Below are 9,919 nucleotides of genomic sequence, written 5' to 3' on the forward strand. Positions count from 1 at the left end.
CCTGCTCAGCAGGGCCAGCAGCAGGTGCAGCCCTCATTTTCATCAGAACATCTCCTTCCCACCACTCCAGGGTCAGGCTGCATTTGGCTGAACACACATGTGCTAATTGTAGGAAGCAGTTAATAGGCACAAAGGATGATCTGTATCTTATCTAGTGCTGGCATTTTATTAATTGTTCCCAAAGACTGAGGCTTTTCAGGCTTTAGTTTTAATTAGTCAGAGCAGTTGCCAAAAGCAATTTCTCTCAGGAACCTTTCGCCATTCGTTGAAGTCTTCATTTATTTGATATTTTGACAAGGCAGGGGTAGGAAAAAAAAGTGTAAAAAAACCAAAAAGGCAAGAACAGCCCATCTATTCAGGTTGTGAGAAGCCTCTGAGACAGCAGCTGGGGGGAAGAGTTTGCCTTGTGAAAAACCCTCCTCTCTGCGCCTCAGCCAGAGCTCCCAAGCAGCTTTGTTCCCTGCATGCACTCAGTGCTTCTGGGAGATACTGCATCCAGTTCTGGTGTCCCCAGCATTAGGAGGACACAGAGCTGTTGGAGTGAATCCAAAGGCAGGCTACAAAGATGATTCAAGGGCTGAAGCACTGAGGATAGGCTGAGGGAGCTGGGGTTGTTCAGCCTAGAGAAGAGAGGATTCTAGGGGGGACCTTAGAGTTGCCTTCCAACACCTGGAAGGATCCTACAGGAAGGCTGGAGAAGGACTTCTCATCAGGGTGTCTAGAGATAGGACAAGGGGGAATGGTTTGAAGCTGAGGGAGAGTAGGTTTAGATTGGATCTTAGGAAGAAGTTCTTCAGCATGAGGGTCGTGAGACTCTGGCACAGGCTGCAGAGGGAGCTTGTGGCTGCCTTCTCCCTAGGGATGTCCAAGACCAGGTTGGAAGAGGCCTTGAGCAGCTAAGTCTAGTTGAGAGGTGTCCCTTCCCAGGGTGGGGAGGTTGGAGGAGATGAGCTCTGAGGTCCCTTCCAACCTTAGCCATTCTACAAGATCCTTTGAGCCTGCTCCAAAAGAGGGGAAAAGTGCACAATTACCTGCAGGAAAGCTTAAAGGCCTGCTTGTGTTTCAGGGGTGCCTTAGGCAGGCTCTCTGCACAGAGGCAATCTGCCTTTTGATCACAGATCCACCAGGATGACAGAAAATAACTTTCACAAGGGTATTTTGCCTGTGACAAGTGCCATACACATGTGGAGATGCCTATTAAGTGACATACAGATGTGGAGATGGCTATTACGTGACATACACACATGGAGATGACTATTCCAATTAGCAAATTTAAGAGAAGGACCAATCTGACTGAGAAGAAGGCATTTCTCAAGAAATAAGAGCCAAGCCATTGAGCAATCTAAAGGTAAGGACTTAAAGAAGATATCAAATACTGCAGTTGTATTTTAGGCTCTTGTTCAAACCATCAGCTACACAAATCACATTCTTTTCATGAGGATTTCCCAGTATTTCATTTTGCTAATTCTGACAGAGGCCTCCCCTCTGTGGAATGGCATCCTAGATGCCATCCAGTTTATCATGATGCTCTTGGCATTTAATTCTTCTCTTACATAGAATACATAGAATAAACCAGGTTGGAAGAGACCTTCAAGATCATCGCGTCCAACCCATCAACCAATTCAACGCCAGCCAAACAACTAACCCACGGCACCAAGCACCCCATCAAGTCTCCTCCTGAAAACCTCCAGTGATGGCGACTCCACCACCTCCCCAGGCAGCCCATTCCAATGTGCAATCACTCTTTCTGTATAGAACTTTTTCCTAACATCTAGCCTGAACCTCCCCTGGCGCAGCCTGAGACTGTGTCCTCTTGTTCTGGTGCTGCCTGCCTGGGAGAAGAGACCAACATCCGTCTGTCTACAACCTCCCTTCAGGTAGTTGTAGAGAGTAATAAGGTCACCCCTGAGTCTCCTCTTCTCCAGGCTAAGCAACCCCAGCTCCCTCAGCCTCTCCTCGTAGGGCTTATGTTCCAAACCCCTCACCAACTTTGTTGCTCTTCTCTGGACTCGTTCCAGCAACTCAACATCTTTCCTAAACTGAGAGTCCCAGAAGTGGATATAAATTGAGCTAACTAAGATATTTTCCTTTGTAACATCAAGCTCCAGGCAGCTTCTTCTGTTGCTGCTAAAGCTCTCTAAGGTTGGTTGCTAGATTTTGCTCAGGCAACCACGGCAGTTTTCAGTAATAGAGGAACACACCCTGATGACATACCACAGCCACAGTCACCACGCTTGTGGTGTAGGTGCAAATGGATGTCCAAAGCTCTTTCTGTGCCACCCATATGAAAGGCATTTAGAGATGGAAGAATCAGAAGACCTTCATGAGGGAAAAGACTAATCAGTTTGAAACAACTGAGGATAATAAAGCTTATTAATTGATCACAGATATTGAGCCACTTCCCACTGTGATGCTACAATGGTGCAATGAAAATGATACATGTGTGATACAAAGTTCTTGTCAGGCCTTACCCTGACTGCTGTGCACCACTGCTCAAGAAAGATGAACTGAAACAGAAATATAGCCAGGGCCACCCAAACAGGATAATCAAGGGGATGAAGAGTCTCTGTCTCTCAAGGAGATGGAAAGATTTGGCTTTTTTAGCCTAGAGAAACAAAAACTAAGAGAAGAGATGATTGCTCCCATCGGTAGGGCAAATACCAAAGGAGGGAACAAGGACTTCTTGAAAATAAAGAATTATACTGGCAGAAGAACAAAGAGAGATTGCCTGGAAGTGAATAAATTTGGGCTAGGAATAAGAAGAAAGTTTCCAGGCACCAGAGAAGTGAAATTATGGAACAATGCTGAAATAAGAGGGAGTGTGGTGCAAAACAAACTCATCATTAAAACAACAATTGCTGTAAGATCAAGGACATGATCATCCAGAAAGGTTCCTTCTGGCTCTACCCTGGAGGTTCAGGAGATGTGCTTGACCCTGTCTTGGATTAGAAGCTCAACAGAAGCTAAAGGCAGGGAGTGTCCTTCTGATCCAAACACTTTGCAGAATTTTCAGGCATAGATAAAGGGAATAGTGGAATTCATAGTAGTATCATAGTATCAGTCAGGGTTGGAAGGGACCACAAGGATCATCTAGTTCCAACCCCCCTGCCATGGGCAGGGACACCCCACACTTAGATCAGGCTGGCCAGAGCCTCATCCAGCCGGGGCTTGAACACCTCCAGGAACAGGGCCTCAACCACCTCCCTGGACAACCCATTCCAGGGCTTCACCACTCTCATGGGGAAGGACTTCCTCCTCACATCCAGCCTGAATCTCCCCACCTCCAGCTTCATTCCATTCCCCCTAGTCCTATCACTACCTGAGATCCTGACAAGTCCCTCCCCAGCCTTCTTGTAGGCCCCCTTCAGATACTGGAAGGCCACAATTAGGTCACCTCAGAGCCTTCTCTTCTCCAGACTGAACAGCCCCAACTCCTTCAGTCTGTCCTCATAGCAGAGCAGCTCCAGCCCTCTGCTCATCCTCATGGCCCTTCTCTGGACACCTTCCAGCACCTCCAGATCCCTCTTGGAATAGGGGCTCCAGAGCTGGACACAGTACTCCAGGTGGGGTCTCCCCAGAGCTGAGTAGAGGGGCAGAATCACCTCCCTTGCCCTGCTGGCCACACTTCTCTTGCTGCAGCTCAGGATCTGATTGGCTTTCTGGGCTGCAAGTGCACACCGAGAGCTCCTGTTGAGCTTCTCCTCCACCAGCACCCCCAAGTCTCTCTCCTCAGGACTGCTTTCCAGCCAGTCACTGCCCAGCCTGGATTTGTGCCTGGGATTGCCTGGACCCAGATGAAGGACCCTGCACTTGGTCTTGTTGAACCTTCATTTGCCAGCCAATCATTGCAGCTGAACAACCACTCAAAGTATAACAATTTTGCAAGTTGATGCTTTGTTGAACTAGGTAAAAACTAGAAATACTTTTTAAAATGGATAAATGTTAGAAGCAGTTGGGTTTCAACTGTGATTTTGATTTGGGGTTTCTTTGATTTATTTTTTTCCCCTCAAGTTCTTTGAGATCAGCCAGAGCAGGACCAGGTAAATACAATTCACTTTAGAAAGGCACGGCAACCTGGACCAATCAACCCCAGAAAAACCTAATTCCGGGAATGGATTGATAATGATGTTCATCTCATCACCCTGTGTGAGGGGGGCCTACAGGAAGAGCAGAGAGAGACTGTTTACAAAGGCCTGCAGTGACAGGATGAGGAACAATGGCTTCAAACTAGAGAAGAGTAGATTTAGATTGGATCTTAGAATACATACATACATACATACATAGAATAAACCAGGTTGGAAGAGACCTTCAAGATCATCGTGTCCAACCCATCAACCAATTAGGAACAAGTTCTGCACCGTGAGGGTTGTGGAACACTGGAATAGGTTGCCCAGGGAGGTGGTTGGGGTCCCATCCTTGGAGATATTCAAGGCAAGGCTCGACAGGGCTCTGGGCAACATGATCTCGTTGAGGATGTCCCTGCTGACTGCAGAGGGGTTAGACTGGATGACCTTTGGAGGTCCCTTCCAACCCAACCTTTCTATGATTCTATGATTTTTCACATCCTTGCCAGGCAGCAACCTTTAACAAGATCAATCTGCAAGCTAATTCTCCGGTTGACATTTGTTGCTGCTGCTCAGATCTGTAACATTTTTGCCTTTATTTGCAAACCTGACTTTGGCAATCCGCTTCCAAAGCTGCAGTGCAAGCTGAAGTCTGGTTACCATTCTGTGAGGCAATAGTGCCATCTCGTGGAATTTCTCTGCCTCGTGGTGGACACATGCGCTTCCAGCCTTTCTGCACGCAAATATCTCCTCAGGGAAAAGAGATGGAGATTTATTACTTTTAAGTTGGCTGAATAATTTTCCCCTGAAAGATCCACCAGCCTCTCCTAGGAGCTGAGGTTTCTTACGGTTTTAGCTCTGTTCTGAGGTGCTCTCCTACACACCACAGCCCCAGCATCATGTTTGAGCCCAGGAGAGCTCAAGTGCTGTGTTCTGCCAAGAGGGTCCCATGGGCAGGAGGTAGAGGACCCAGCACAGCTCCAATTCTGCCTGCAGGCAGAGTAATGCTGCCTTGCTGGGCAAGCACACACCACGAGTCCTTGGCTCTGCTGCACGGACACACACACACAATTCCCAGTCACATCCCAGCCCTGCTTCTCCTCCTAACCTTTTAATCTGATTTTGTGCCTCTTTACCTTTTAAACGTCTTTTTTTTTCCCCTTCAGCCTCTGCAGAACCCAAACAGGAACAGCACCTCACACACCAGAGAGCACTGGCACCTTGCTTACAATTAAAATGTCGCCTGTCTTAAAGAGAGAAAAGGAGGATTCATCTGCCTCTTCCATGAGCAGCAGAAGAGCAGCAGAAGTGCTTGGCTCCTTGGTGAAGCAGGGAACTGATTAACCCAAACTGACTTTCTTTTACACAAAAGTGGTGTTAAACAGAAACTTGCTGCCTGCTCCAGACTCCAGCCTTTCTTGCAAGGCTCCTCCTGCCACCACCCTGGTCTGCTATGACTCCTCAAAGGCTTTCAGGGCTCTCCTACCAAAATCAGAGCAGGCTGTAACCCAACATGGGCTCTGGTCCGACTACTTCATAAGTAAATCATAGTATCAGTCAGGGTTGGAAGGGACCACAAGGATCATCTAGTTCCAACCCCCCTGCCATGGGCAGGGACACCCCACACTAGATCAGGCTGGCCAGAGCCTCATCCAGCCGGGGCTTGAACACCTCCAGGAACAGGGCCTCAACCACCTCCCTGGACAACCCATTCCAGGGCTTCACCACTCTCATGGGGAAGAACTTCCTCCTCACATCCAGCCTGAATCTCCTCACTTCCAGCTTCATTCCATTCCCCCTAGGCCTATCACTACCTGATATGCCCAGCAGATTTGGGGGTTTTTTTCCCTAGAACCCTGATAAAGGTGGTGATTCCTGGAGCCACCAGATAGATTTTACCCAGAAATATGAATTAAATAGGGATCCTGCATTCACAGCACACTTCCTTTTGCAGCCTGCACTCAGTGGCTCAAAACATGCTAAAGAATGAATCTCAGGCTGGGCTTTCTGGGATGCTGTTGGTTCAGCATCACCAATGAAGTCAGAAAAAACGCCAAAATCTTACCTTCGTTTCTCATTTATGATCCTGACAGTGCTATAAAATTGGTGTTTTTAATACCAGGATTATAAAATGAGAAGAAACTGTCACACCTAACTATCCTTTCTTCTTCTGTGAGACTCCAGTTTAGCTGGACTGTTCTGCTTGCAATACACAAAAATACATGCACTCCCAAGCTTAAAATTCCTGGTGGGCACACAATCTGCGACAACCCTAGATGAATTGTGCCAGCAGAATTGCAGCAGTATAAAGAAAAAAGACCTTGAGCATTGCAAGAACAGCAACTGAGATCTAGCTGTTAGCATGAGATACAGAGAGCTTAGGCTTGGTATTTTATTAATTCTCCAGCAAAACGCCCAATTTGCAATCCTGGTTTGAGGCACCAGTTTAAATCATGCTGTTCAATCAGACTAATGGAAAAGGACATTCTATTTAGAGTGCAGTTAGTCACTCCTGGAATTCAAGCCTGGGGGAGAAGATGAATCTTATGAATGCAGACCTTGGTCTAGCACAAAATCCAAGGGGTAAGAGTTTGCCTTACAAGAGTCTATTTGGTTAATATCTTTTTGTGTATGTGTTTTCTTGTAAAAATGTGTGTTTGTATTTGATGCAAGGGCCTGCAGCTGGGTTGGGGCAATCCCAAGCACCAATATAGGCTGGGCAGGGACTGGCTGGAGAGCAGCCCTGAAGAAAAGGACCTGGGGGTGCTGGTGGAGAAGCAGCTCAACAGGAGCCAGCAGTGAGCACTTGCAGCCCAGAAAGCCAATCACATCCTGGGCTGCATCAAGAGAAGCATAGCCAGCAGGGCCAGGGAGGTGATTCTCCCCCTCTACTCCACTCTCATGAGACCCCACCTGGAGTACTGTGTCCAGTTCTGGAGCCTCTATTACAGGAAGGATCTGGAGGTGCTGGAAGGTGTCCAGAGAAGGGCCATGAGGATGAGCAGAGGGCTGGAGCTGCTCTGCTATGGAGACAGACTGAGGGAGTTGGGGCTGTTCAGTTTAGAGAGGAGGAGGCTCTCAGAAGACCTTATTGTGGCCTTCCAGTACCTGAAGGGGGCTACAAGAAAGCCAAGGAGGGACTTTTTAGGATGTCAGGTAGTGATAGGACTGGGGGGAATGGATCCAAGCTAGAGAAGGGGAGATTGAATGTCAGGAAGAATTTCTTCCCCATGAGGGTGGTGAGACACTGGCAGAGGTTGCCCAGGGAGATGGTGGAAGCCTCATCCCTGGAGGTTTTGAAGGCCACGCTGGATGTGGCTGTGAGCAACCTGATCTAGCATGAAGTGTCCCTGCCCATGGCAGAGGGGTTGGAACTGGATGATCCTTCAGGTCCTTTCCAACCCTGATAATTCTGTGATTCTACCTTCAACAGAGCTGCCTATGCAAGTGTTTCAAATAAACCAGCCTAATCATTCCATACAAGGAAATAGGTGATTGTTCTAAGCTGCAACATTGTGCCTTTTATTTTTTTTTCCTCATTAACAAAGCACCTGAGAACCCCACATCAGCAAGAAGACAAAACATGGGAACACTTGCCACTTCATTTTTTATTCACTAAAAGGTGTCAGCCATGGAATGTGCAAACTGTATAAAACTGCAGAAACCAAAACTGAGTTTGTGGCTAGAGGATGATGCTTCAAGATCACACCCCTGTGTCTCATCCATGCAGTTGTTGGGAGCTGCAGAGATGGGTTTTCACTGAAGGTCCTGAATGCAGTTTACAGAGTGCCAGACCTGCTTGTGACAGATCATATTCCTCTCATGTAAAAGGCCAAACACGAATAAGAAGGAATTTGCCTAAAATGATCTTCATAAATTTCTTCTTTCAAAGCTACGATCTTTGATGGCAGCCTAAACCCCTTCAGGAAAAAACAGTGGCACAGGATTTAATACTAAGTAGTAAAGAACATCTTGATGCTGACATTTTACTTTCAAGCAGGTAACATTACTTTGAGAACTTGCACAACAGTTGCATTGCCAAAGCAAAAAATACCCTCCAGTACCTGAAGGGATCCTACAAGAAAGGCTGCAGAGGGACTTCTCATCAGGGTGTCTAGAGACAGGACAAGGGGGAATGGTTTGAAGCCAAGGGAGAATAGGTTTAGACTGGATCTTAGGAAGAAGTTCTTCAGGATGAGGGTGATGAGACTCTGGCACAGGCTGCCCAGAGAGGTTGTGGCTGCCTCCTCCCTGGGGGTGTTGAAGGCCAGGTTGGATGAGGCCTTGAGCAGCTGAGTCTGAGAGGTGTCCCTCTCCATGGCAGGGAGGTTGGAGTAGATGATCTCTGAGGTCCCTTCCAAGCTAAGCCACACTAAGGCAAACACACCACCCACTCCACTGCACTTCATGCCTCCCCCTGCCAACAGTAAAATGACACCAAGTGCTCTGCATGCTCTGTCTACCCACGTAGAGCTTCCACAAACAGCTGCATGACAGCAAAAGCCATTGACAGATTTGCTTACAACTGTTGCTTAAAACTACCAAAAACCTGCAGAAAAAGGAAATGCACATTTCTGGAGCATAATTGCTTAGCACACTGTATGACTTGAAGGAATACAATAGCCTTGAAGCTCAAAAGCAAATCTCAACACATGCTAATGGATCTGCAAGCCCTAAGAAACAGATTTCTCTTTCTTTAATATGAAGCCAGACTATTGAATGCTAGTCAGAAAATCACTGAGCAGTTAACACCAATCAAAGAAGGCTGACAAAAAGCTGAAAGCAGTCATTCTGATGGCACTTTCACAGGATAACAAATTTCTTCAGCACATACATGCAATATAGAAGTTAAAAGGCTCAAATGCTAGAGGACATACAGGCATATGTTTGCCAGGGAGCATTCTGGATCGTTTTTGACCTTCACATTTACTTTCTTCAGCCTGTAAAGTGTTTTTGCTTCAACTGCTGCTCAGGAGCCTCCTACAGGACTGAACCAGCACTACAGCTTGCTGCCTGTAAGATTAGACGGGAGGACTCCATCAACCTCCTGCCCCCAGCTTTCTGGGACTATCTAAGACCATTTCTGAAGGGATCCTACAGGAAGGCTGCAGAGGGAGTTTCATCAGGGTGTCTAGAAACAGGACAAGGGGGAATGGTTTGAAGCTGAGGCAGAGCAGGGTTAAACTGGAGCTGAGGATGAAGTTCTTCAGTGTGAGAATGGTGAGACTCTGGAATAGGCTGCCCAGGGAGGTTGCGGCTGCCTGGGGGCGTTGAAGGCCAGGTTGGATGAAGCCTTCAGCAGCCAAAGTCTAATTGAGAGGTGTCCCTGTTCATGGCAGGGAGGTTGAAGTAGATGATCTGAGGTCCCTTCCAACCTAAGCCATTCTATGATCTGCTTTCTCACTACCAAACCAATTTCCTGACTGGCATGTCATTAGCTTTCACTTTGCTTTAAAACTAACTAGTACCTGCTGGGGGAGCAGAATGAGATGGTCCAATTTATCTCTTATGGCTATTTTAGATCTTCAGGAAGACTAGATCCTAATGGCAAAACAGGTGTGTGCAGGTCTGGAACCACCCTGTCATCTTAGTTTTGCCACAGTTGGTATGAAAACTTACTTCATCTCAAAATATCACAGCACAGACATCTTGGTAATTATGCAGAAGACATCCATGGAATATATAATCTTTCAAAACCCTACATCTCCTTAGCCCTTGGTAGTTACAAGATTTTGATTAATTCTTCATTGTTCTGCTCAAAACCATACTTAGGGTACTTTGTTGCCAAACAGGCTGCAGGTGCTCAGTTTTTCCAGAGCTGTGTTTTTGGGCATGAAATTGATGCAGAAATATGC

This window comes from Dryobates pubescens, chromosome 1 (assembly GCF_014839835.1).
Source record: "Dryobates pubescens isolate bDryPub1 chromosome 1, bDryPub1.pri, whole genome shotgun sequence".
Taxonomy (NCBI): Eukaryota; Metazoa; Chordata; class Aves; order Piciformes; family Picidae; genus Dryobates; species Dryobates pubescens.